This window comes from Mus caroli, unplaced genomic scaffold, assembly GCF_978045245.1.
Source record: "Mus caroli unplaced genomic scaffold, Mus_caroli_1 scaffold_19, whole genome shotgun sequence".
In the NCBI taxonomy this organism is placed as follows: domain Eukaryota; kingdom Metazoa; phylum Chordata; class Mammalia; order Rodentia; family Muridae; genus Mus; species Mus caroli.
Genome location: NW_028227274.1, coordinates 45659291 through 45685687, shown reverse-complemented (window position 1 = coordinate 45685687; position 26397 = coordinate 45659291). Strand labels below are relative to the sequence as shown.

Genomic DNA, 26397 nt, shown 5'->3' with positions numbered 1-26397 from the left:
TTGCACATGAGTCTTTCCTCCCCTCCCTCGATAACCTAAGAAATGTCATGAAACTTTTTGAATGAGATAAGATGTGTTTAGTTGATATTACATTTCCTTCAAAGACAGGCCTTGTAAATAGATCAGGCCCCGTAACCACTGTATTTCAAGTGAAGAGTTTGTGGTAAGGCAGGTAGGAATGCTTTAAAAATAGAACCCCCAGGTTATATTTCTTTTTTGAACAAATGGGGTTTCAAATTAAAATGGTAATACATCTGCCAAAGGTTCTTGTGTGTCAGGACACACTCAAACCACTTTAAGTTTACTTTATACCTTAACTAACATTGGCGCAAAGAATGAGAATTTGAAAGAGTTCATTCTGAATTGATCAACTTCAAGTTCTCCTTGGGGAGTAGTTGGGAGTTCTTATGTAATATTTCCCAGTGGTAAGTGTTGTGAAAGGATGTCCCCCTGCTTTAGATAGGACAAGGATCAAGGACACAGACTATCAGCTCGCTCCAAGGGGCTTTTATCCTGAGAGGTTTGAGCGTTCAGGTTTCTGTATTTGAAAATCTTCTCCAAAGCACCGGGCAGCTGTGGTGGGTTCCTATAAAATAAGAACATATGTCAAATTTACAAATCACTAAACAAGTCGGAGTGGGGGAGGAGAGGCAGGCTAGCTTTGACAGGACAAAGTTCTCTCTGCTTTTAAGTGACTATAAAATGATGCAGGTTTTGTTGTTGTTGTTGTTGTTGTTGTTGTTGTTGTTGTTGTTTTTACAGTGTTGATAAACAGTGAAGTCATGATAGGAACCACATCAGTCTCCTTGTTAATGAGACATTCGCTATGAATATCAATAACCCATTTATAATCCATCTGGGCTGTCTTTATGAATTTAAGAAAGTTTCCAAGTTTCAAGCATTACTGTTGGACTGACACAGCTTCAGTAAGACTTGAAATGCCATCTCAGTTAGTAAGCAGCAAAGACAGTTAGCTGCATTTATATGTTGTGGTGTGCTTCTTAACCTAACATTAGCTCTTTTCTCCAGAGAAATCCAGTCTATAGAGAAACCCAGCACTTTTTTGCTTTTTGCAAAATATTAAGAACAAAGCAATTCCAGTTCTATTGCTGAGAACTGAATAAATGGCGACTTCTCCCATAGATACAAAAAAAAAACATTTCAATCATCATATTCAGACATGAAAAGACATGAACTTAAATGCCTCAAATATAAAATAATTGCCTTCCAAGGCTCATGCAATCAGCTAAAGTGGCTGATTATTTTATATATAATTTATTTTATCTTGTCACTTAAAATGATGAACGCGATATTCCATTTCTGTAAACAAACGGTGGCCCTGCAATAAAGAAGCAGGCTATTCCAGGGCTCTAGAAAGTATTAAAGCCTTCTGAGTACCTGCAAAGGCTGGTTAAGCAGGATATAATCTGACTCGCTCCCCCACTAACTAGGGAAGTTTGACTCTCACTGCCAAGCATTCAGTGAGGAAGTCTTCAGAGGCACATCCTGTCTGTGTGGATTGCAGTGAGACAAGAACTTTTGCTTTCCAATAGCCCAAACCTGCTCTCACTGCCTGATTTCACTTCTCCCCAGGGGACAGAACCATTTATAAGAAGAGCAATATTTATGCAGAAGAATTCAGGAGTGAAGCTCTCAGAGAATGAAATATGCATGCTGGCCAGTGGAAAGGAAAGGCTCGTCTTCCCAAGACCCATGAATAATCCCTGTTTACCCTATCATGGCTATGAATTTGTCAAATGCATCCCCCCAACTCTCCCAAGGATTATGACTGATGAATCCGACGCTGCCATCTTGTTGGGGGAAAAAACACAATTTGCGTATCAAAACAGTATTTTGATAGCCTGGAATTATGAAAATTAAAGATGGTGATAATCTGGTAATTAACAGCAATTTCTTTCACCGCCAGAGAAATGGCGCCATGCAACAGCACTGACCTATAATTTCCCTCACACGAGACTTACATATATTATCACCATGTATGTTTGTAATTACCCCAGCAGTCACCCAAAATATCATATCATTTGTTCATACCATGTTAGGGGGTGTTCAAGTAGACTTGATTACCGTATTTTCTGGAGCAATCAAACAAAAGGTCATTGCAAAAGAGAACATTAAACACGATGTGACACGGACAGCAGAACAGTCATTAGTGCCGCCCGTTAGCTCTTTCTCACTAACTCTTAGGTAATACAAAACGACCGACATATGCAGAATATTTTTATGCTAATTCACTTTGCTTTTATGGTTCTTTTTTTTTCCACTACAATTAAAACAGGAATTAAATAACAAAAGGTTAAAAAGCTAAATGAAATAAACAGTGGCTGCATCCTAATGGTATTTCATCCTTCCCCGAATCTGTGTCTGGATCTCCTGTCTGTGGGGAGGGATTCTGTGAATGAACACCTTGCCAACAGACAGCCTGTATCTGAGCCTCCCAACTCAGTCCTCCAACTTCTCCCAGGGCACTGTAGTCTTTGGTGCCTCATTAAGTATCTGCTCTCTTTCCTACAGTACTTTAGTCAAGTACAAGACTAGGATATTCTTGAACCAAAGCTTTGATGCCTAGTCTTTGGTATCCATATTCTATGAACTATGGCCAGGTTATTCATTTTGCTACCATTAAGAGGACCTCAGTGGTGCTGGGTTAAGTTCTCACTGCATAGCGGGTGGACATGAATTAAGACCCCAAAAGCCAGAATAGTGGCACACATCTATAACCGCAGCCCTGGAGGGAAAGAACCAAGATCTTTGGGGGACCCTGGCCAGCTAGTCTACCTGGGCATTTTCTTTTTCATTGTACTTCCTACGGATTTCAAAAGGTTCCATAAATAAGGGCTGTACTTCAAGGTCCAAGTTCTTTGGTTTGGTAGCAGTAAGATCCCAGTTTTTGTTTACTTGTTTGTTTAAGTAGGATTATTTCAAGATACCTGCACAATCACAAAGACGCCCAGGATTGTTGTGTTTGATGAACCATTTATCATTATATCATAGAGCATATATCATTACAATTACAAAATCAGAAAAATACGATTGCTTTCTTCTTGGACAAAGATTGGTTAAAACATGATACAGCCACAAAATAGAATCTTGAAAACATGAAAAGGAATGAAGCATGCCTGCACTTACATAGGAGTATTCTGGTTATTGCACTCTGTGAAGAAACAGGGTGAAGAACAAGGCAAGAAGTACTCCACCTTATTAAAAACTTTTTTTTTTTTTACATTCCATGTATGTCTGGGGGGGGGGCAGTGAGAGAGACAGAGAGGAAGAGAGATCCTATAGGAATACATCACTGACTGATGGCAGGTGTGCTCTTTAAGAGTGGCAATGAGAGTGAAACAGAACGATTTTGCCTTTTTTCTTGCTTAGCTCATTTATATTATTTAATTTGATTTGTCATGTGTAATGGTTTGTGCTGGCCTATGGAGAGGCACTATTAGATGGTATGGTCCTTTTGGAGTAGGAGTGTCACTGTGAATGTGGGCTTTAAGACCCTCATCCTAGCTGCCTCGAAGTCAGTATTCTGCTAGCAGCCTTCAGATGAAGATGTAGAACGCTCAGCTCCTCCTGCACCATGCCTGCCTGGATGCTGCCATGCTCCTGCCTTGATGATAATGGACTGAACCTCTGAACATGTAAGCCAGTTCCAACTAAATGTTGTCCTTATAAGAGATACCTTGGTCATGGTGTCTGTTCACAGCAGTAAAACCCTAAGACATCATGTCAAATATTTTTTAAATGTGAAAAAATATTCAACTAACTAATCGATTAAGGTGATAACAAACACATATTTCCTGCACTCAGTATCTTTGATGTGTGGAAGGGGAAATGTAAATATGACATACTGGTTTTTGAAGCCTTTTAACACTGTGATAAACAGCAGTGTCTGTGTTTTTATGTGCTGGGAGTCCGGACAGCTCCATCACCATAACAACTCCCCAAGTTTGCAAAAAGTCTCATGCCAATTTATTATTCTTGAAATGCAAACGTCTGATAAGACAGGTTTCAGATAGTACCTCTGTGATTGCCTATCCACTCTGAGCATCCTCGTGAGAAGCACTTAAGAGGATGCTGGCAGACTTAAAGACAGCCACAGGTCTCTGCTGCAGACTTATAGCCCAGCAGATGACAAATGGCAATAACAGATTGTAAATTACTAACACAATTTCTTTATTAATTTCAGGTCTATCTCAAGCAAAAATGAATCTTTTGAACTTTTATAGAAATGAGAAGAAGCTGTCTAGTAATGGAGGTTGGTAAAGATATAGATCATTAAACCTAGAGAAATTTTTCTGGCCTGTCCCCAAAGTTGGCTTTGAAACCTTCATCAGAGAAGTACCCTACCTATACCCACAAGAAAGAAATACCTTGAGCTCTGAAAACATGAAGACATCGAGAAGCAAATGAGAAAACAACACAGACTAAGCCACTCAGCTCACTACCATGAGATAATGCTCTTCTGTGCACCTGCATAGCGTCAACACCCACATCGATAACCTCAGAGGAAAACCCATTGGCTGGTCTGCTTCTTCAGGACATTTCCCCAAGAAGGCCATACCACAGACAAGCTATGTTGAATGTATTCTGGTGTTTTATTGTTTGTTGGTTGTTGTTGTTGTTGTTGTTCAAGAAAAGTTTTCTCTGTGCATAGTTCTGGATGCCCTGGAGTGTACTCTGTAGACCTAGCTGGCCTCGAACTTACAGTTTTCTACCTGCCTTTCCCTTCTAACTGTTGATATTAAAGGCCTGGGCCACTGCCACTCAGCTGGTGCTTTTTTTTGTTATCATCTTTCCTTCTAGAGCCTCCTTCATGACCTTACAATGGTATAAGGCAAGGTACGTCTACAAGTTAAGCAGTGTAAATGGAAGCAAGCAATGCATCAACAAGGTGTCTCTCAAGCATGTGTAGGAGTGGGTAGCAGCCCCAATAAGAACATCAAACCAGCTCATTATCCCAGGGAATCATCTCCTACAGCACAGCAAGGAGGACTAAACAGCACACATTCTAAACTGGGAAACAGGAACATATGCCAAGGCAAGAGTTTAAAAACTGAGATGCAGAATGTGGAGAAAACAGGCTGGTGAGCTGGAAGGAAACTCAAATGAAAGGCATGTAGCCTCTGAGAGCAGCAGAGCAGGCGGAGGGAGGGGGCTGTGCATCTTACGAATGGCGAATTCTTTGGGTACCACGAAACACACTAGAAAAGGGCAGGTTTTCCTCCAAACTAGAAGTAACGGGAAATGAAAGGGTAAAATCAGCACATTTGCTATCAAGGCATCTAATTAAAAATTTTTAATTCTATTTAACTCAATATCCAAATTATTTAATCTTTTATTAATTCTCTCACAGCTCCTATCTCCCTTCCTGTTCTTCCTTTCCCTCTTCCTTTGTCTTCTTGATAAATGTCATCGTTAGGTGCATTTGCCTACTATTAGCTACCATTTCTTCATAGTTGTGCTGTGTTTGGGTAAGAAGGGGCCTTGCTTTTATTTCTCAAATGCTTCCTTTGAAAACTTTCAGAAACCCAGTTCTAGGCAGCCGATATGCTCCTCGTTTTACCCTGGTATCACGACAGAGAGCATTTCAGCCCTAGCCAGTGGTGTGCCCATGGAAACTGGGGTCATTGTATCCTAGGAAACTATGGCAACCAACAGAGGCAAATTGAAAACAGGCCCATTGTCATCATTTTTTAACGAGTAAAAGATGTGAGTATTCTCAGCAATGAATTCAGCTGCCATTTGCCAAGGAGAAGATGTAATTCAGGTTGGCTGAGTAAGGAGAACAGATAAGTGTTTGAAAGCATATATGACTGACTTTATCTGTTCCCTTTTTTAATAATAAACATTTATAAGACTTGTTCCTAAAATAAACCCCCCAAAATCAAACGATATGATCAGCTCTCATAAGCAACTCTTCCCATGCTTATTGAATGCATTGTAGCCTCCAGTATCTAGCAGTTTATCCAAAAGCTTTGGAAAGTGCTTATTATAATTGCACAAAGGATACCCGGAGATTATTCTGATTTCTTCTGTGGCTCTGTGCATTTGAAATTAATTGAATAATAAATTTAGATTCTTAATTCTCAGCTTTTGGCTTCCTGACTTACAGTCCCCAATTTTATTGCAGCTCTTCCTTAGATTCTACCAAGAGGCTTAGCTGTCTAATCAAACTGAGTTACCGAGAGGCCATAGAGGTCATCCATGTAGATACGGCATCTATTATTTTGACAAATGAGTTTACAGCATGAAGGCAGAAACCTTGCTGCCTCCCACTTCATTTGGGATCATTTGTTTTGCATATCACATGAAGTTTAATTCCAAAATTTCTCCCCAATCCCCCCCACCCAAAGGAAATCTGGGTCATGATATTTCTTTAAAAAAAATAAAACAGACCTGAGAAAAACAATGTCTCCAAGAAGTCTGTATATTTATATGTTATGTGCACATACACACAAAGGGGGATATTGTCTCAGATAAGAAACAAAAACTATTACTTCCACAGTCTCATTTAATTCCCAAGATCTGGTCTGTTCCTCAACTAAAATAGTAAACAGAAAAAGAATGTGTATATTCTAAGTATTTTAAGTCAAACATAAAATAATATCATTTATAGATGTGTTGATATGAGGCCACAACCTTATTGTCTATCTTGGGTAATTTAGCATATACAACATTAAATTTTAGATCCTCAAAGAATATTAAAACTTCTATATCCTTGCAAAATAATGTGCATACAATTTTTAATGAATCTTTGTATTTTTCAGTCTTTCCCTTGCTGATATTTACTTTTGATGGTGTTCATTGTTAGCAAGTAACCTCTTCAAATATATGCTCCCCAAGAAATGATTTATGTTTTCAAATACACTCACGTGTATGTACATATAACCTCCAGTTAATCACATGATGTTAATAACAACAGGAATAATCAATCTTGGCAATGACCACATGATCATAGGTAATAATCAACAGGAGGAAACAACGTCACACAGATAGACTAGGAAGTAACCTGTGAGCCTTCAGCAGTCATGAGTGGCGTAAGCAATAGGATACTGATACTCATGGGGCTTACATCAATACTCTGCTGGACAAACTCACTTTTGGGGTAAGATGTAATAAGCCATCCAGGTCTCACCTTGGGGCACACAGAGTTCCATGTGAAAGTAGAAAATCAGAGCTTGTGCTGATTGCCATGCCCTCTAGCTATATGACTGACATGCCCTACAGCTGTATGACTGACATGCCCTCCAGTTATCTGACTGCCAAGCCCTCCAGTTGTATGACTGCCAAGCCCTCCAGCTGTATGACTGAAATGCCTTCCAGTTGTCTATTTACTAAATTGAGAAGAGGCTAGAGAACAGAACCAGGTTAATCCTATCATGCTAGGTGTTGAAAAATAGCAAAGTCGTAGATGGCCAAAACCCATCACCATTCAAATGGGGCAGGGAAGAAGAGAGACTAACACTGCAATGATCCAGAGGAAGGTGCTGTGAAAAGACAGCTTCAGGGAGCCAGCATGCTCACAGGAGCAGAATAGTAGCATCAGTTATATGTGCTTACACAACCATAAAAGAAAGCAAAAAAATAAAGAATGCTTGACTAGGGAGTTAATGACAAGAGAAAAACATTAAAATTCATTTTGCAATCTGCCACTAAAAAGATGCTATATAAAAATAAAATCAGAACTAGAAAAAAACAAATTTCCTAAAATTAAAAAAAAAAATCAAGGAGTTTACAGGTACCAAAGTTAGGTATATGGATAATTTGAGTCCCTAGAAAAGACAATAAATAAAATAAAACTACATCAATAGATGTAATAGAAGAAATTTTTCCTGAACTTAGAAAGAAATACCATTTATACAGGAGGGAAAACTACCACATTCTCGTGAAAATTAACTAATATTGCTCTGTCCTTTTCCATTCTATTCCATTTATTAAAACATGCTTTTTCTATTTCATATCTCTTCTATGCAACCTTTTCCTTTCTTTTTAAACTTGATTTATTAGTGTGAGTGTGGCTTTTCATGTGTCAGAGTGTGCATGTAGAGTCAGAGGACCATTTTGTCTTTTGTAGGGTCAATTCTCTCCTTCCACCTTTACATGCACCTGAGAGACAAAGCTCGGGTGTCTGGCTTATATGAAAAGTGTCTGTAGCAACCTGAGCCATCTTGCTAATCCTTGAGAACTTTTCTAAAAGGAACTTTTTTGTATGCTGCTCCAGCCAGACTCATTCTTGCAGCTTTCAGAATTCACATTCTGTTCTCAGCCTTGGGGTGAAATGCCATCACTGGTTGTCTTTTACTATTGGTATATGGGATCGTTGGTACCATTCAGAAAAATATCCTTTCCGCTAATTTTGAGATATGACAAAAGAAAACTTCAACATATCCCCACAAAGAGAAACGGGAGTTATACTTCAATAAAATTAGCAAATAAATTAAAAACTAAGACACAAAAGCAAATTTTCCAAAACCACTGTAATAAGTAACTAATGAACCAAGAAGATAAAAAAAGATAAATTTATTGAACATAAATTAACTATCTTAGTTTTCTTTCTGTTGCTGTGATGAAACACCTCAAGCCAAAGCACCCAGGGAGGAAAGGGTTTATTTGGCTTGAGTTTTCTGATAACGTGAGGCTGCTTTGGTTTGTTTTGCACCTGACACTGTGTTCTGGGTGTTCCTGGGTGTTCACATATGTCCTACTGACCACAGTCCGTCCCAGAGGGAAGTCAGCACAGAAATTCAAGCAGGACCATGAAAACATAAACTGTGCATGAACACTGCTTGCTGGATCTCATGCTCACACTACTTTCCTCACACATCCCAGGACTGCCAGCCTAGGGGATGGTGGCACCCATGATGGGCTGGACAATCCTCCACAGACATGCCCATAGACAATCTTATCTGTGCAACCCTCGATTGAGACTCCCTTTTCAGGTGACTCTAGGCAATATCAACTTGATAAAAAAAACTAGGATATATACCAATACACCGTGGCAGGGGGTGGGGGGAACAAAAAAAACCCAGCCTTATCAGAAAACTCAAGCCTCTTAATATTATTTTTTTTAAACTAATCTAGAGAAGACAGGCACAGTGAGAAGCTTAAACAAAGAACTAGAGGAACAGCTCTCCCAGGGTGTTTATGTCTGTAATGTGTGTCAATTTGACACAAGCTGGAGTTATCAAAGGGAAAGGAGCCTCCCTTGATGAAATGACTCCATGAGATTCAGCTATAAGGCATTTTCTCAATTGGTGATCAAGAGTGGGAGGGCTCATTGTGGGTGGTACCATCCCTGGGCTGGTAGTCCTGGGCTCTATAAACAAGCAAGCTGAGCAAGCCAGGGGAAGCAATCCAGTAAGCAGCATCCCTCCATGGCTTCTGCATCAGTTCCTGCCTCCAAGTTCCTGCCCTGTGTGAGTTCCTGTCCTGACTTTCTTTGGTGATGAACAGCAATGTGGAAGTGTAAGCTGAATAAACCCTTTCCTCCCCAACTTGCCTCTTGGTTCTGATGTTCTGTGCAGGAATAGAAACCCTGACTAAGACAAGGTCTGAATAACACTGTGCAAAGCTATTCACATTTACTGTTTTATACAGATCTCACAGCAATTCTCTAAGGCCTGAACTGTTACCCCAACTTCCACAGAAGCTGAGTTATTCTGTCAGTGAATCTCTGACACAAGGACTGAGGATAGACCTCAGGACTGGATACTTAAATGTGCCCCCTGAAGACAACAAATTTTGGAAAAAATTATCAGGGAAGGGAAGAAACTAAGAAAGAAAATGTAATTAGAACCAGAGTTATAATAATATGCTAAGAAGTATAAGTTATAATGTTTAACCCCAACATAATTATAATATCTGAATAAGTCAGGTACCAAGAGGTTGAAATGCTGGTTTTGGTTTTGGTTTCCAAAGACAAGGTTCCCTATGTAGCTCTGACTATCCCGGAACTAGCTCTGTAGACCAGAATAGGAAGACTTAACATCAAGGGATAGACCTGCCTTTACCTTCCGGATTGCTAGAATTAAAGGCATTCACCACGACACCTGGTTGCTGCTTAAAAAAAAAAAAAATGACTATCAAGGCTTTAATATTTTTGAACCATGAATTCTATAGTAATTAGTTTCAGAACATCAAAAGCAGAGTATGACTTTTTAATTGACTTAAAGATGCAAAAATAATTCTGAAATTAAGCCTGTCAAATTAGCATGTTTACTGCTGCATTCTTCACAATACCAAGGAAATGGAACGAGCTGAATGGACCATCAGGAAAAGAATGAGTAATGAAACCTTGGCGTGTGAACACAATGGAGTTGTACTCAGCTGGGGAGAAAAATGAAATCTGCCAGGAAAAGGAAGCAGTGTCGGAAATGAGGTGACCCCATCAAAAAGAGAAAATTGCCCTTCTATTCAAATGCAGATCTTAACTTTCAATGTCTGTATGCATGTAAATATGAGGGTATGGGAGTAGATGTCCACTATGATATACATGCTGTGACCAGCATGGCTTGGGTCCTGGAACCCTGGGTAGGGGTGACCAGGGAGCAAAGTATGTACAGATATACATTCTATGAGGTCAGGATCAGATGGGAGTTTTCTAACCATTGTGACTCAAAACTTCAGTGTGTTTATTGAGTACACCATTGAGGAAGGAGTTAGCTAGCCTAGGTAAGAGGTCTCTCTAGGGAGAAGTCTCAGTCAATAAATACCTGTGAGAAGAAAGCTGCAGTTTCTAGTCTTTGCACACACTGATCAATCATTTATAAGCACCCATACTCATACTCCTGAGGAGTATGGCTACCTCGCTTGAGCCTATCCTATATGGGGAGCCAGCTTGTCCAATGTCTCATGCATCGGCTGTCTATGCCCATTTCAACAATCCCTGTTTATTCAGGACTTGCTCACTCGGGGTTCCCTCTGACTCCTACAGATATGAGACCTTGAAACAATTTTCCAAGAAAATGGTCCCAAGAAAAAAGCTGGAGTAGCCATCCTAATATCAGATAACCAAAAGTTATGTAAAAGGATGAGGAAGGACACTTCATACTGCTCAAAGGAAAAATCTAACAAGATGAAGTCTCAATTCTGAACATCTATGCTCCAAATGCAAGGGCACCCACATTCATTAAAGATGCTTTACTAAAACTCAAAGCACACATCGTAACTCACATAATTATAGTGGGAGACTTTAACACCCCACTCTCAGCAAAGGACATATCATGGAAACAGAAACAAAACAGAGATACAGTGACACTAAGAGAAGTTATGAGCCAAATAGATCTAAGAGATATTTATAAACATTTCATCCTAAATCAAAAGAATAAACTTTCTTCTTAGCACCTCAGGATACCTTCTCCAAAATTAACCATATAATTGCTCACAAATCAGACCTCAACAGATATAAGAAGAATAAAATAATCACATGCACCCTATCAGATCACCACAGACTAAGGCTGGTCTTAAATTCCAACAAAAACAATGGAAAACACACATACACAGGGAAACTGAACAACTCTCTACTTAATGATAACTTGGTCAAGGAAGAAATAAAGAAAGAAATTAAAGACTTTTTAGAATTTAATAAAAATGAAGCCACATGCCAAACTTGTGGGACACAATGAAAGCAGTCCTAAGAGGAAAACTCATAGCACTAAGTGCCTCCAAAAAGAAACTGAAGAGCGCTTACACTAGCAGCTTGACAGCACACCTGAAAGCTCTAGTATAAAGGGAAGCAAATACACCCAGGGATAGTAGACAGTAGGAAATAAATTAAACTCAGGGCTAAAATCAACCAAATAGAAACAAAAAGAACTATACAAAGAATCAACCAAACCAGGAGCTGGTTCTTTGAGAAAATCAACAAGATAGATAAACCCTTAGCCAGACTAACCAGAGGGCAAAGAGACAGTATCGAAATGAAAAGAGAGGCATGACAAATGGAAACCATGAAAATTCAAAAAATGTCATCAGATCCTACTACTAAATTTATACTCAACTAAATTGGAAAATCTGGATGCAATGGACAATTTTCTAGACAGATACAAAGTGCTAAAGTTAAAACAGGATCAGATAAAAACATCTAAACAGTCCCATAGCTCCTAAAGAAATATAAGCAGTCATTAATAGTCTCCCAAACAAAAAAAGCCCAGGACCAGAAGGGTTTATTGGTGAATTCTATCAGACATTTAAAGAAGACTTAATACCAATTCTCTTCAAACTATTCCACAAAATAGAAACAGAAAGTACACTACCCAACTCATTCTTTGAAGCCACAATTACTCTTAAACCTAAACCACACAAAGATCAAATAAAGAGAACTTCAGACCAATCGTCCTTATAGAACACTGATGCAAAAATACACGATAAAATTCTTGCCAACTGAATCTAAGAACACATCAAAATGATCATCCATCACGATAAGTAGGGTCCATCCCAGGGATGCAGGGATGGTTCAATCTACAGAAATCCATCAATGTAATGCACCATATAAACAAACTCAAACAAACAAACAAACAAACAAAAAACACATGATCATTGCATTAGATGCTGAACAAGCATTTGACAAAATTCAGCATACCTTCATGGTAAAAGTCTTAGAAAGATCAGTAAGTCAAGGCCCATACCTAAATGTAGTAAAAGCAATATACAGCAAACCAGAAGCCAACATCAAACTAAATGGAGAGAAACTTGAGGCAATCCCACTAAAATCAGGGACTAGACAAGGCTGCCCACACTCTCCCTATCTATTCAACATAGTACTTGAAGTTCTAGCTAAGGCAATTAGAGAACAAAAGAAGGTCAAACATCCAGAGATTGCCCCACCTGGGGATCCACCCCATATAAAATCACCAAACTCAGACACTATTGTGAATGCCAACAAGAGCTTGCTGACAGGAGCCTGAGATAGCTGTCTCCTGAGAGGCTCTGCCAGTGTCTGACAAATACAGAAGTGGATGCTCACAGCATCCATTGGACTGAGCACTGGGTCCCCAATGAAGGAGCTAGAGAAAGGATCCAAGGAGCTGAAGGGGTTTGTGGCCCCATAGGAGGAACAACAATATGAACTAACCAGTACCCACAGAGCTCCCTGGGACTAAACCACCAACCAAAGAATACACATGGTGGGAATCATGGCTCCAGCTGCATATATAGCAAAGAATGGCCTAGTCAGTCATCAATGGGAGGAGAGGCCCTTGGTCCTGTGAAGGCTCTATGCCACAGTGTAGGGGAATTCCAGGGCCAGGAAGCAGGAGTGGGTGGGTTAGTGAGCAGGGGGAGGAGGAAGGAGTTTGGAGGAGGAGGATTTCAGAGGGGGAAACCAGGAAAGTGGATAACATTTGAAATGTAAATAAAGAAAATATTTAATAAAAAATGTTTTTAAAAGTATACTATCATAAAAAAAGAAAATGTCTAATTTTTTTAAAGGAGGTCAAAGGGATACAAATTGGAAAGTAAGGAGTCAAACTATTACTATTTGCAGATGATATGAACATATACTTAAATTACCCCAAAAATTCCACCAGAGAACTTCTAAAGCTGATAAACAACTTCAACAAAGTGACTGGATATAAAATCAGTAGCCTTCCTCTACCTGAAAGATAAACAGGCTGAGAAAGAAATTAGGAAAATGACACCCTTCACAATAGCCACAAATAATATTACAGACTTTGGTGTGACTATAACTAAGCAAGTGAAAGATGTATATGACAAGAACTTCAAGTCTCTGAAAAAAGAAATCGAAGAAGATCTCAGAAGATGGAAAGATTTCCCATGCTCATGGATTGGCAGGATTAATATAGTAAAAATGGGCATCTTGCCGAATGCAATCTACAGATTCAATGCAATTCCCACCAAAATCTCAAATCAATTTTTCATAGAGTTAGAAAGAGGAATTTGAAAATTCATTTGGAATAACAAAAAACCCAGGATAGCTAAAACTATTCTCAACAATAAAAACTTCTTTGGGGGATATAGGGCTGTTTAGATCATTAACCTGATCTTGATTCAACTTTGGTACCTGGTATCTGTCTAGGAACTTCTCCATTTCATCCAGGTTCTCCAGTTTTCTTGAGTATAGCCTTTGGTAGAAGGATCTGATGGTGTTTTGGATGTCTTCAGGATCTGTTGTTATGTCTCCTTTTTCATTTCTGATTTTGTTAATTAGGATGCTTTCCCTGTGCCCTCTAGTGAGTCTGGCTAAGGGTTTATCTATCTTGTTGATTTTCTCAAAGAACCAGCTCCTTGATTGGTTGATTCTTTGAATAGTTCTTCTTGTTTCCACTTGGTTGATTTCGCCCCTGAGTTTGATTATTTCCTGCCGAAAAGACAGCATTTTTAACAAATAGCGCTGGTTCAACTGGAGGTCAGCATGTAGAAAAATGCAAATGCACCCATTGTTAACTTCTTGTACAAAGCTCAAGTCCAAGTGGATCAAGGACCTCCACATAAGATCAGATGAACTGAAACTTACAGAGGAGAAACTAGGAAAGAGCCTTGAACACATGGGCATAAGTGGAAAATTCCTGAACAGAACACCAATGATTAATGCTGTAAGATCAAGAATTAACAAATGGGACCTCATAAAATTGCAAAGCTTCTGTAAGGCAAAGGACATTGTCAATAAGACAAAAAGGGAAAAGATCTTTACCAATCCTAAATCCGATAGGGGGCTAATATCCATATATATAAAAAACTCAAAAAGTTAGTCTCCAGAGAACCAAACAAAACTATTAAACAATGGAATACAGAACTAAACAAAGAATTCTCAACTGAGGAATATCGAAGGGTGGAGAAGCACCTAAAGAAATGCTTAACATCCTTAGCCACCAGGGAAATGCAAATCAAAACAACCCTGAGATTCCACCTCACACCAGTCACAATGACTAAGATAAAAAACTCAAGTAACAGCAGATGCTGGTGAGGATGTGGTGAAAGAGGAACACTCCTCCATTGTTGGTGGGATGGCAAACTGGTACTCTGGAAATCAGTCTGGCGGTTCCTCAGAAAATTGGACATAGTACTACCGGAGGATCCTGCAATACCTCTCCTGGGCATATATCCAGAAGATGTTCCAACATGTAATAAGGACACATGCTCCACCATATTCATAGCAGCCTTATTTATAATAGCAAGAAGCTGGAAAGAACCCAGATGTCCCTCAACAGAGGAATGGATACAGAAAATGTGGTACATTTACACAGTGGAATACTACTCATCTATTAAAAATGATGAATTCATGAAATTCTTAGGCAAATGAATAGAACTAGAAAATATCACCCTGAATGAGGTAAACCAATCACAAAAGAACACACATGGTATGCACTCACTGATAAGTGGATGTTAGCCCAGAAGGTCCAAATAACCAGGATAAAATTCACAGACCACATGAAGCTCAATAAGAAAGAAGACCAAAGTGTGGATGCTTAGGATCTTCTTAGAAGGAGAACAAAATACTCACAGGAGCAAATATGGAGATGAAGTGTAGAGCAGAAACTGAAGGAAAGGCCACCCAGACACTGTCCCACCTGGGGATTCATCCCATATACAGTTACCAAACCCAGACACTATTGTGGATGCCAAGAAGTACTTGCTGAAAGGAGCCTGATATAGCTGTCTCCTGAAAGGCCCTGCCAGACACTTACAAATACAGAAGCAGATGCTCACAGCCAACCATTGGACTGAGCATGGGGTCCCCAGTAGAGGAGTTAAAGGACTGAAAGAGTTGAAGGGGTTTGCAACACCATAGGAAGAACAACAATATCAACCAACCAGACCCCCTCCAGAACTCCCAGGGACTAAGCCAACAACAAATGAGTACACATGAGTACACATGGCTCCAGCTGCATATGTAGCAGAGGATGGGAGGAGAGGTCCTTGGTCCTATGAAGGCTCTATAGTTGCCCCAGTGTAGGGGAATCAAGGGGTTCAAGGTGGGACTGGGTGTGTGGGTGGAGGAACACCCTCATAGAAGCAGGGGGAGGGAGGATGTGATAGGGTGTTTCTGGGAGGAGAGAAAACAGAAAATGGGATATGAAATGTAAATAAAGAAAATATCAAATAAAAACCTAATAAAGTAATCTAAATAGAAAAATAAATAAAGTTGATACCATTCACTCTGCTGGAAATGTGCTGTATTTACCAATTAAAAAAAAAAAAAAGAAAGAAATGAAGCACAGCTATTATTGCCAGTACAATATAGCACTGGGAGCACTGGGGCATTGGAGTTTAAGGGAAAAAGAATTGTAACATTTACAATAATAATAATATTACTTTTATCAGACAGTAAAGTACATCTTTAAACATTCAAGTTAGGGGTTGGCGAGAGGGTTGACCACGTCAAAGAGCTTTCTGATAAGCCTGACAACATTAGTTTGATCCCCAGAACCCACATAATGGAAAGAAAGAACCCACTCCCGCAAGCTGTCCTTCTGACCTCAGTATGAGTTACTCATGCAACTGCACACAAAATAAACAAGTGGAATCATTTTTAAACTCCATACCATAATCATCATAAACATCAGAGCGTGTGAGCAATGTAAAGCGTAACCTCAGAACAAATTGCTTTCTCAAAGCCAGCATCTATTCTATATTTTTCTCTAATAGCAAATGTACAATGGTGGCTTTTTAGATCTTGGGGTCTTTGTGTGTAAAAATAGACTCAGATTAAATGGCAAAAGTTCCCTGCAGAACATCTTGTGGCTCAGGAATGACGCACAGGGGCCACAGTGCTGTACTTTAAATCTTACCCTTGAGCAAATTCCAGAGAGATGAAAGATATAAATATGAAAATATAAAATCATACAGCTATCTCCTTGGTGTAGATTTCTTTTTTCTTTCCTAAAAATGTTATCACATAGGAAAAATGTATAAAAGAAAAGAAATGATCGATCTGACTATGTGCGAACTCAAAATTTCAAAGTGATCAATTCAGCCTTGATCTCAGAGAAGCCAAAGGTAAAAGCCAGATGTGGTAGCACACACCTGTAATCCCAGCACCCTGGTACGTGAAGTGAGTAGATCAAGAGTTAGAAGCCAGTCTAGACTACTTAAAACAGAGGCAAAGACCCACAGCCTAAGATTGAATGGAGCTCAGGAACTTTTAGTTTGGGGAAGGATTGAGGGCTGCAAAGGGGATAGAAACTCTACAGAAAGACCAAGACTCAGCCGGGCATGGTGGTGCATGCCTTTAATCCCAGCACTTGGGAGGCAGAGACAGGCGGATTTCTGAATTTGAAGCCATCCTGGACTATAGTGAGTTCCAGGACAGCCAGAGCTATACAGAGAAACCCTGTATAAATAAATAAATAAATAAATAAATAAATAAATAAACCAACAGAGTCAACTAGCCTGGACCCTTGGAGCTCTCAGAGACTGAGCCACCTACCAAAGAGCAGATATGGGCTGGACATATGTAGAAGATGTACAGCTCAGTATCCATGTGGGTTCCCCAACAACGGGAGCAGGGGCTGTCCCTAAAGCTGATGCCTGTCTGTGAAATCCACTCCCCTATCTGGGCTGCTTTGAGTGGTCTTAGTGGGAGAGGATATCCCTAGCCCTTCAGAAACTTGATATGCCCGGGTAGGGTGGGAACACCCAGTAGGCTCCTACCCTCTCAGAGAAGGTGATGGTGGTGGGGAGATAGATTGTGTGAGGGGTGACTGATGGAGGCAATGATCGGGATGTTAAAATGAATAAATTAATTAATGGAAAAAATAAACTTTATTAAAAAGGGGGGCGGGTGAAGAAATGGCACCAGCTTCTCTTCCAGAGGTCCTGAGTTCAATTGCCAACAATAACATGGTGGCTTACAGCCATCTATAATGTGCCCTGATGCCCTCTTCTGGAATGCAGGTGTACATGCAGAGACCACTCATACATAAAACAAAAAGAAAAAACTTCTCTAGGAGCTGGAGAGATGGCTCAGTGGTTAAGAGTCCTCTTCCAGAGGACCCAAGTTTGATTACCAGAACCCACATCAGGTGGCTCACAGCCATCTGTAACTTCAGCTCCAAGGGATCTGACATGTCTGGTCTCCATAGTCACTGACACTCAAATCTACATTCACACATAAATACAATTAAAAATAAAGAAAAAGGTAGAGTGAATTCTAGAAGCTATGAAGAATAGAGTATTAGGAGACACTCAGAAAACTTAGTCAATGGGTACTGAGTCACAGAAATAAGCAGTCTGATGTGCTCTTACACAGTAGGGCAACTTTTGTCTTTGTAATTTCTGTGTATTACAAAACACTAGAGAAAACTGTATTGAATGATTGCACCGAAAAGAAATGACAAATGACTGAGGAGACATTTAAGCATTTAAATGTCTATTCAAACTGATTTATTAAGCCTCGTTTAAACATTACAAGATGAATACACGCTCCAGAACATCACATAGTACCCCATAGATATATGTAACTTTTACGATCAGTTAAAAAGTAATATAAAAATTTAAAGAGTACACCAGGATTCCAGAGCTCCTTTTTCATGGAGACTATAGAAAGCTGTGTCATTCCCCCACCTAACAACAGAAGGGGGGGGAACCCTACAAAATTGAAACTGCCATGGAGATGAACCTGCTGAACATCCAAGGGTAGGATCCAGAGAGACAGGCTCTTCCAAGAGAGGCAAGACAGGGCAACCATGTGACTTCTATCCCAGCAATGGAGAAATAAGGAGCTCCCTGCAAACACGGAAGAAGAAATCCATGAGAATTTTCAGAAGTTCACCAAGGAAATTCATCAAGAAATCAGTCAACACAGGAGGATCAATAGAAAAGAGATCTGACCTCCAAACTCATGGAAAATGAGCGTTCTCTTATGTCCCCTCCCCCGGAACAAGAAGAAATGTAAAAATAAAAAATAAAAAAAAAAGCTAAAGGAAGGCCAGGACAATAAAAAGAGAAATTCTCACTAAATTGTGCAGTTGCCCACCAAGGAGACACCAGCTGTTTTTGACAGGGCAAGAAGCAGACACCATGGCTGCCAGCAGGGTGCAGCAAACTCTCTTGCCCCAGTTCCTAGGCCCACAACCATTGTCTCTGAGGAGAGATAAAGAGAAGTCTTCCCGTGCATTGCCTCACTGAAAGGCTCAGAAAACTCTCATTGCCTGAACTTCCCACACATGTACCTGTGTGACCTTAGAGAACATAAGATGACCAGTGAAAGACCTTGCCAAGATTGCACCCTGGGGACCTTCCGCTAGAAGGTTGTGACAAACACTCCCTTCCTGGAATGACCCAGCAAAATAAGCTTTATGAGGAGGAAGCCCCGACAGCAAGGCAGGTGCAGATAACAACCAAAAATGTTTCAGTTCCCTCTTCTGGTGACTAAGACCTCACCTCACCTGGGGCCACAAATGCTGAGAAAGGTCAGTGCCGGCCATCAATGGGCTTAAACCAACTCATGCTGTTACCAAAGTCTACCCTCAAACTGTATAAAAAGTGTTACCCACCTCCACCCTTCTAGACAAGCACAACAACTTTAACTCATGTTAGCACTTTTGTCAATCTAGGTAGTATTTGTATAATGCACAAGGAACTATTTCGAAGACATGATTCAGTGACATTGACACATTCACAGGGTTTTACAACAATCACCACAATCTAATTCCAAAATATTTATTTCATCCCACCCTAGGGAAAAAAGCCAATTAAGCAATCTCTCTCCATCCCAAAGCGACTGCAGCCATTTTGGAGTCTATAGACTTCTCTCTTTTAGATATCTCCCTTAAATAGAATTATATAAAGCACAACCCTTTGTGTCCAGACTCTTCCACATAACCGATTATTTTTGAAACCCCTTCATGTTGTAGCATGTATGAGTCCTTGCTGCTTTTAAAGGTTAAATAGTACTCCATAGTTTAGATGGCCTGTGATTGGGCAATTCATTTATCTCTTGCTAGGCACTAATTTACTGTCACCGTCTACCACTGCTGTGAATACTCACCTTCATATTTCCAGTCTAGTTGTTCTCTCTACCCACAATGCTCTCCAGTTCAGTCTCTGACACAAGGCTCTTGCTTGTCATTCAAGTCTCAGCACCAATGTCATCTCTTCACATCATTCTTCTATAGCCCCATGTCCAGTGGCCTTCCACTCCCTGACCACCCAAGTTGTCAGCCAAGCACTTCTCCCAGTCTACATGATGCAGTGCACCTGAATACTGGCTTTCCCTCTAGAGAAAAATGGGGGAATTGTTCCTCATGAAAGGGGCTTTTTATCTTGTTTTTTGTACTCTGCACCCTTCAACTCCTTAAACAATTTATAGAAAGTAGTGGCTGCTTAGTCATCTGTTAAATGAATGAATAAATAGATAAAATACTCAACACATTTTCCACAATACTGCTCTTTGCTTGGAAACATGAAGCAAAAATAATTCATTTATCTGCAAGACTAAAGCATATACTAAATTTATGTCCGTTTTTCTAAGTTCATTGTCTTAAGTCCCTTTACCTATATTTAGCATCCAAAGGGTGACCAACAATTGCTTTTCCTCTCAAGATGTCCAACAAAGTACTCTAGCAGATTTTCTCAGATTATGCTCAAATCCCTTACTGTCAGAAGTGAACAGTTTGGCCTTCTGCTAAACATCACACAAGTGCAGAAATCCATGAATGAATCAGATAAACAGCAAATGTGAGAAGTCTTCAAGTGAGAACTAGGCAATATTCAGAGAAACTTATCTAGGATCGGAATTCAATCAGAAAGCAAGCAAAGCCAAGTGCGGCCTGCTGTCCAGCCTAGGCAGGCTTAGAGGTGATGATAAGGTCAAAACAAGTTTAGACAGTTTAATGGAGGTGAGGGGTGAGCTGGTGGGTAAGCACAGGTTGATATAAGGAGGAACAGGGTGGTTTGGGCCTCTCTGTGACCTCTATGCTGCTCAGGAAAGAAAACATGACCAAATCCTAGGGACAAAGTCCAGCTCAACACAAAGCGATAGGCAAAGCCTGTGATTCAGAGACAGCAGCTCAGTTGGGGCTCACTTCTGGGACATTACCTGCCTAGCTAGCGCAGTTTGACTTTCACCTCCGACCGCTGTAGACTACCACCATGCAACTCAGCAATATTAAAAACTGGCTCCAGGGCGAAAGAGAAGCATTAGTGATTTCTCTCAAGAGGGAAGAGGGCAGAGATCAATGCTGTCAATTATATAGATGTGGGCAAAACTGATCCCTAACAACAAAGGGCTTACCACGGAGCTGTGAGAGACCGGTGTAGCAGTAGACACACGGAAACTAAAAGCAGTACAAAGATCGGGGAAATATTTTAGGCTGAAAATGACAGCTGGGGCAAGTCTTTGAAGCCATGAAGGTAGTCTTAAGATTCCGCTAGATAGGCATGGGGCAGCCATTGTGGGTCTTGAACATCATCAGGGTCACATTGTAAGATATGTGGGCCTGGTTGTATGGTGTGTGGTCTTACAGGTACATGGTTCAGACATTATTTTTCTATTTCTCATTGCAGTTTTTCCCATTTTCCCCTTGCTCCTGACTCTGCTTTGTCTCATGAACGAGCATTCTTGGCCGTTGATGTTCCAAAAGACAGTGAAATATCAAACAGCACACATTGGGTCTGAACACAGCAACCACGGGTGTCTACCTGTAACCAGTGGGTCTTATGACCAAAACCAAACCTCAAATTCCTCTAGTGACTTTCTCAAGATTGATGGAGCATTTCTCTATATCTCGTGGCCAAAGTCCAAAAATTCTTACTAGTGAGAACACTCTTGGAAGACATTAATTTGATAATTTGTATCTCTAGAACTAAGAATAAATTAAGGTTGAAAATCACAGAAGGAAAAGAAAGTCTTTTAGTGAAGTCAATGGAAGTGTAAGTTAGTTACATAGAGGCTGATTTATTTAAACATCCAAGCACCAAGTTTTACTAAATAGACTGCCTCCAGTCATGGTCTTTCCAACCATTTGAGCCTACTGAAATGAATTTTTAACTCACAGCAACATACGTACACCACGTGCCTCCTTGACGACAGTGGAGGTGGAATGCCTATTTGCCAGCCCAGGTTCTTCTTCTGTTGGGATTATGCTCATGTTTTTCATTGCTTTCGAGTGCTTTGTACTGTTCTGTCCTATGCTGAGGAGGCTTAAGACCCTGGTGTCCTAGGAAAGAGTAACAACAATGCCAGTCTAACAACAAAGACAGCCATCAGTAAGGATAGCACTCTGCATGGGTCTATCACAGCAACACTAATTGCAACATGACCACAAAGCTCTGGGGCTAAAAACAGAAGAGAGGCTGAGTCTCCCTCCAGCAGCATTAGCATCCATAAATGCAAGCAAACAGTTGGAGGTTTCCAATAGAAATCCTATTTGGAGGGACTTTATAACGCAGCACTTGTGATCCACCGTGGACTTCAACTTGACCCAAAAGGCCCCAGGCATATGAACATAATCAGTTCACTCCGAGTTACAATAAAAAGCGGGCAACAAATATAAACTGCAATCATTCACAAATGGCTGTATTTAAAAGTGACATTTTACAAGTGGCCATTCCTCAGGTGGCCCTTCTGCCGTCGTCAGTACCGTGGCCATCACCATCCATCATCCATGGAGAATTGTGGAAAGCAGGAGCCATACACGCTGTAAATAACCTGTGAGGTTCTCAGAAAGAATATGTTATTTTAAGCCAGGTAGCTACCTGATGTTTCAAAGCTACAGAATTGGTCTCCATCTTCAGGTTTTATTCCTACTCAATGTCTGAAATGTGCATTTGCAGCACAAATGAAATTTGCAATGCATTTTGCAGCAACCTCAGCCTTCTCTTTCCCTACAGCCACTGATCTCCTGGTGATGACTGGAGGCCACAATTAACCAACCAGCTGCCCTTGGCCAGCACTGCTCCGGGTATTCATAGTCCATCAGATGAGTCTCAACATGTCATTACTATTGCTAAGCAACAACTGGCTAGAGCCAGCCCTGGCTAAAGAAAGCAAGTGGAGTTTCAGAAAGTCTAAAAAAATAAATAAATAATAAACTAAAAATGATCATTCTGCAAAAACCCAGCAAAAAAAAAAAAGGAAGCCTTGCTGGTAAAACAGTAATAATGACAGCTATTTCTTTTTTTTTAACATATTCACAAATAAGAAACTCAAATATGCTCCCTTGACATGTGTCAGTCAAACTGATAGGGAAGGTGTACTCAACCTACACATATTGGTTAATAATTTACACATAGTCACAGTCACAATTATAAAAATTTAGGATACAATTCCCTATAAAGATGTTTATAGTACAGTTGTAAGAGAGCAAATATATACATGAAACTGTGTGAGTAGGAGGAGAATAATTCAAGATGAAAGTTGAGAGAAAGAAAAGAAGTAGATGGGATGGTGAGGGAAGAGTGGGGGAGACTGTCACTAACTACGGTGGACAGAAAGGTTTACATTCCTAATGGGAGTGCCCATGTTAGAGGGTGCAAGTGAATGAAAAGTGGTGAGGTATGCTGTCTTATAGCCTTACAGTATTCATGTAAGCACTAAAAAGTCACTGTTTATCTGAACATCTTCCCCTTCTCCTTTGTGGTGATGACTCCAAAAGGTGTTTCATAATGGCAGCATTTACAACCCAGAGGGCTTGACATCACAAATGGGCAGGGAAAAAAAAACTCATTGATACCATGACTGGCCCTACCTAAGACCTACAGATGAGAAGTATGATCTGGCAAGCTCCCTAGATGATTCTGACACGCATACACATCTCATAGCACTGTTGTAAAGTTTACCTGAGAGACAGAAGGGCAAAGAGAAAGCCAGGGTACCGGCTAGTCCAGTCACTATCTTGGGGGAAATACCAGGTCACTGCATTTGGATCCAGCCTCAATTCCCTCATTTATGAGAATCATGGACTGGGTATGCGGTCTTCTAACTGGGCATTCTCTACTAACAGAAGGCTTTCAGTTCATTAAAAACTTACATAAAACATGCACATGTGAAGTCCATGCAGGAAGTACTCGGCATTCCTCCATAAAGCACATCTTATGGATAAAATAAGATGGCTGAATATGTCAGTGTCACTAGAAGTCTGAACATGCAGAAAAGGAAACATCTGTATCTACATACAGATTGTAACTTTCTCTACCCAGGCTTGGTGCTTGTCTCTGGAAAGTCCTTGGGAATGAGCACTTCTCAGTCTTGCTTGTTAAGTACAAAGAACTACTTTGGAGAGCTCTTTAAACTCCAGACCACTATGTTGAACCTTAAATGAGTTAAACAGGACTCCCAGTTCAAATCTAGCTTGGGCATCAGCCTCAAAGCCTTGGTTCAAGTGATGGAGCCTAAGACTAGGATGACCTCTTTATCTGGGGGTGGGGGACAGGTGGGGATTGCAAGGCCAGTGAATAGAGTTTGCATACAAGGAAACCCTCCCCCTCCCTTTATAAAAGAAGTAAGCCTTTATTTCCAGGTTTCTCAGACTAACCTGACTGAGTTGGTTGCTTTGAGGGGCTTAGTCAAAGAGATCAAATCCCATATCTTCATCTGATTGTCCAAAGACAAAGCCAGGACTCACTTGTACCCACTGATGATAGTGTGTGACCCTGAGGTAACAGTGAGGTAACCAATCTGCAGACAAACCTTGGAAACCCTTTCAGACATACCACTGTAATACTCTGGTAAGCCTTAATTTACGGGGAGACCATCCTTCCTAACCCACCTCCCTACTCCCCTATCTCCCCACCCCCCCACCCTAGTGAACAACTTGGAGCTGTCAATCGATGCAAAAGCAAGAGGAATTTTATTGTTCCAGCATGCTGGGGTCGACCTGTACATGAAGGAGAGAGAGAACGACCCACGCAGCCCGTTCAGTGAGTATTTATACAGTTTTCAGAGCAGCAGCCATTAGGCACAGTGTGATTGTCAGAACAGTGTGACTTTTAAATGGACTGGTCTTTAAGAAATGAGGTGGCAAGGACTTACCTTGTCTGTAGATAGCCAACGGTCAGTCAGGGAATGTGCCTACATCATCTGGGCCTCCCCCACCTGCAGGTGGCCGATGGTCAGTCCCCACCACCACTACCACCACCCCACCTCCCCACCCCACTCTCCCCCTTGGTCTGAGAAATATAATTAAGCCTCTCCCTTTCAGAGGGGTGGGGTGCCTACATGTTCCATGACCTTTCTCTTCCAGGAGGGGAGGGGTCTGGTGGAATTTTCCACAGTTCCTGAGCTGACCTCTTCACCACTAGGAACCAGAAGAGTCAACTCTGTGATGTCAAGCACTTCAGGATTGCAAACGCTACCATTGTCAAACACCCGTCTGATGATCACCCCAAAGGAAAGGAAGAGATGTTCAATGTGTTCAGCAGTATGGCTCCTACTTTGTCTCTGGGTTTTATCAGCTGTACATCACTCAGAATTTCAATGGTGCCTGTGGAAATTTTAGCAGTGGTGCCTAAAGCCTAGAAGAAAGACTTCTAAAGTCCAAGATTAGTGTCCTGGGCTGCCACAGTGACCTCATACACAGCAGTGGCACAGTCACAGATGGCAGCCGGCACGTTATTGGCCAGCAACATGTCCCTAATGTCAGTAAGGTCCTCCTTGATGAACACAAAGCCCACATTCCCCTGGATATGAGGCAGCAGTTTCTCCAGAGATGGGTTGTTTTCCAGATACCCCCAGATGTCTTTGTGCATCATAGTGTTCTTGTTCATCAGCACCACAGCCTTCCAGGAACAAGCTGATCTGCTGCATCCGCTTCCACAATGAAGCATTTTGGGTAATCATCCAAGAGTTGGATGATCTTAAGGAAGTAATTGGACTTCCAGGTCACCCTGTCTTCCCTGGGCATCACAGTGGTGAGTCAGGAATTGACACAGGGTTTAAAGACAATGTCACCTGATGTCCTAATGAGGACATCTAGCAAGAGAAATGCAACTCCTTATTTTTATTAATTTCTAAACTTAATCTGCCAATCAAGGCATTACACTTTAGAAATTTTTCAAGAGCCCATTAAGTCTGGCATGTATTTATTGCACTTTTAACTAAACTTTTAGCTTAATACAGAAACACATAAGGGTGCCTGTGAGCTGTTTGGCTGAGACTCACTTGAAAAGCAATTTCAATATGAGCTGAGTCCACCCTAGTTGTTGACACATCTGCTGTGTCCTGGTTATTCCCCTAGCAGCTGCCGCCAACACATATATTCAGGACTGCAATCAAGGAGGTACCCACTGGATTCCAAACTGTGAGATGAAACAAGAAGAAATGAGAGGAGGAGGGGGCCCGAGGAGCGTGGACCCCCGAATACCTTCCAAGGGTGATCTTTTATTAATCCTGTAGTGCCCATTGATATGTTAATTAACACAGAAAAATCCTAGACTGGGATTGAGGGAGATCTACAGGATAGGGCTTTTTAGAAATCAGTA

The 26397-nt window shown here is 40.8% G+C and overlaps 1 pseudogene; it reads right to left on the bottom strand.

The window, feature by feature from the left end:
• Window positions 1–508: 508 nt before the first annotated feature.
• LOC110284532 (large ribosomal subunit protein uL10-like) lies at window positions 509–25820 on the bottom strand (annotated as a pseudogene).
• Between the last annotated feature and the right edge of the window lie 577 nt (window positions 25821–26397).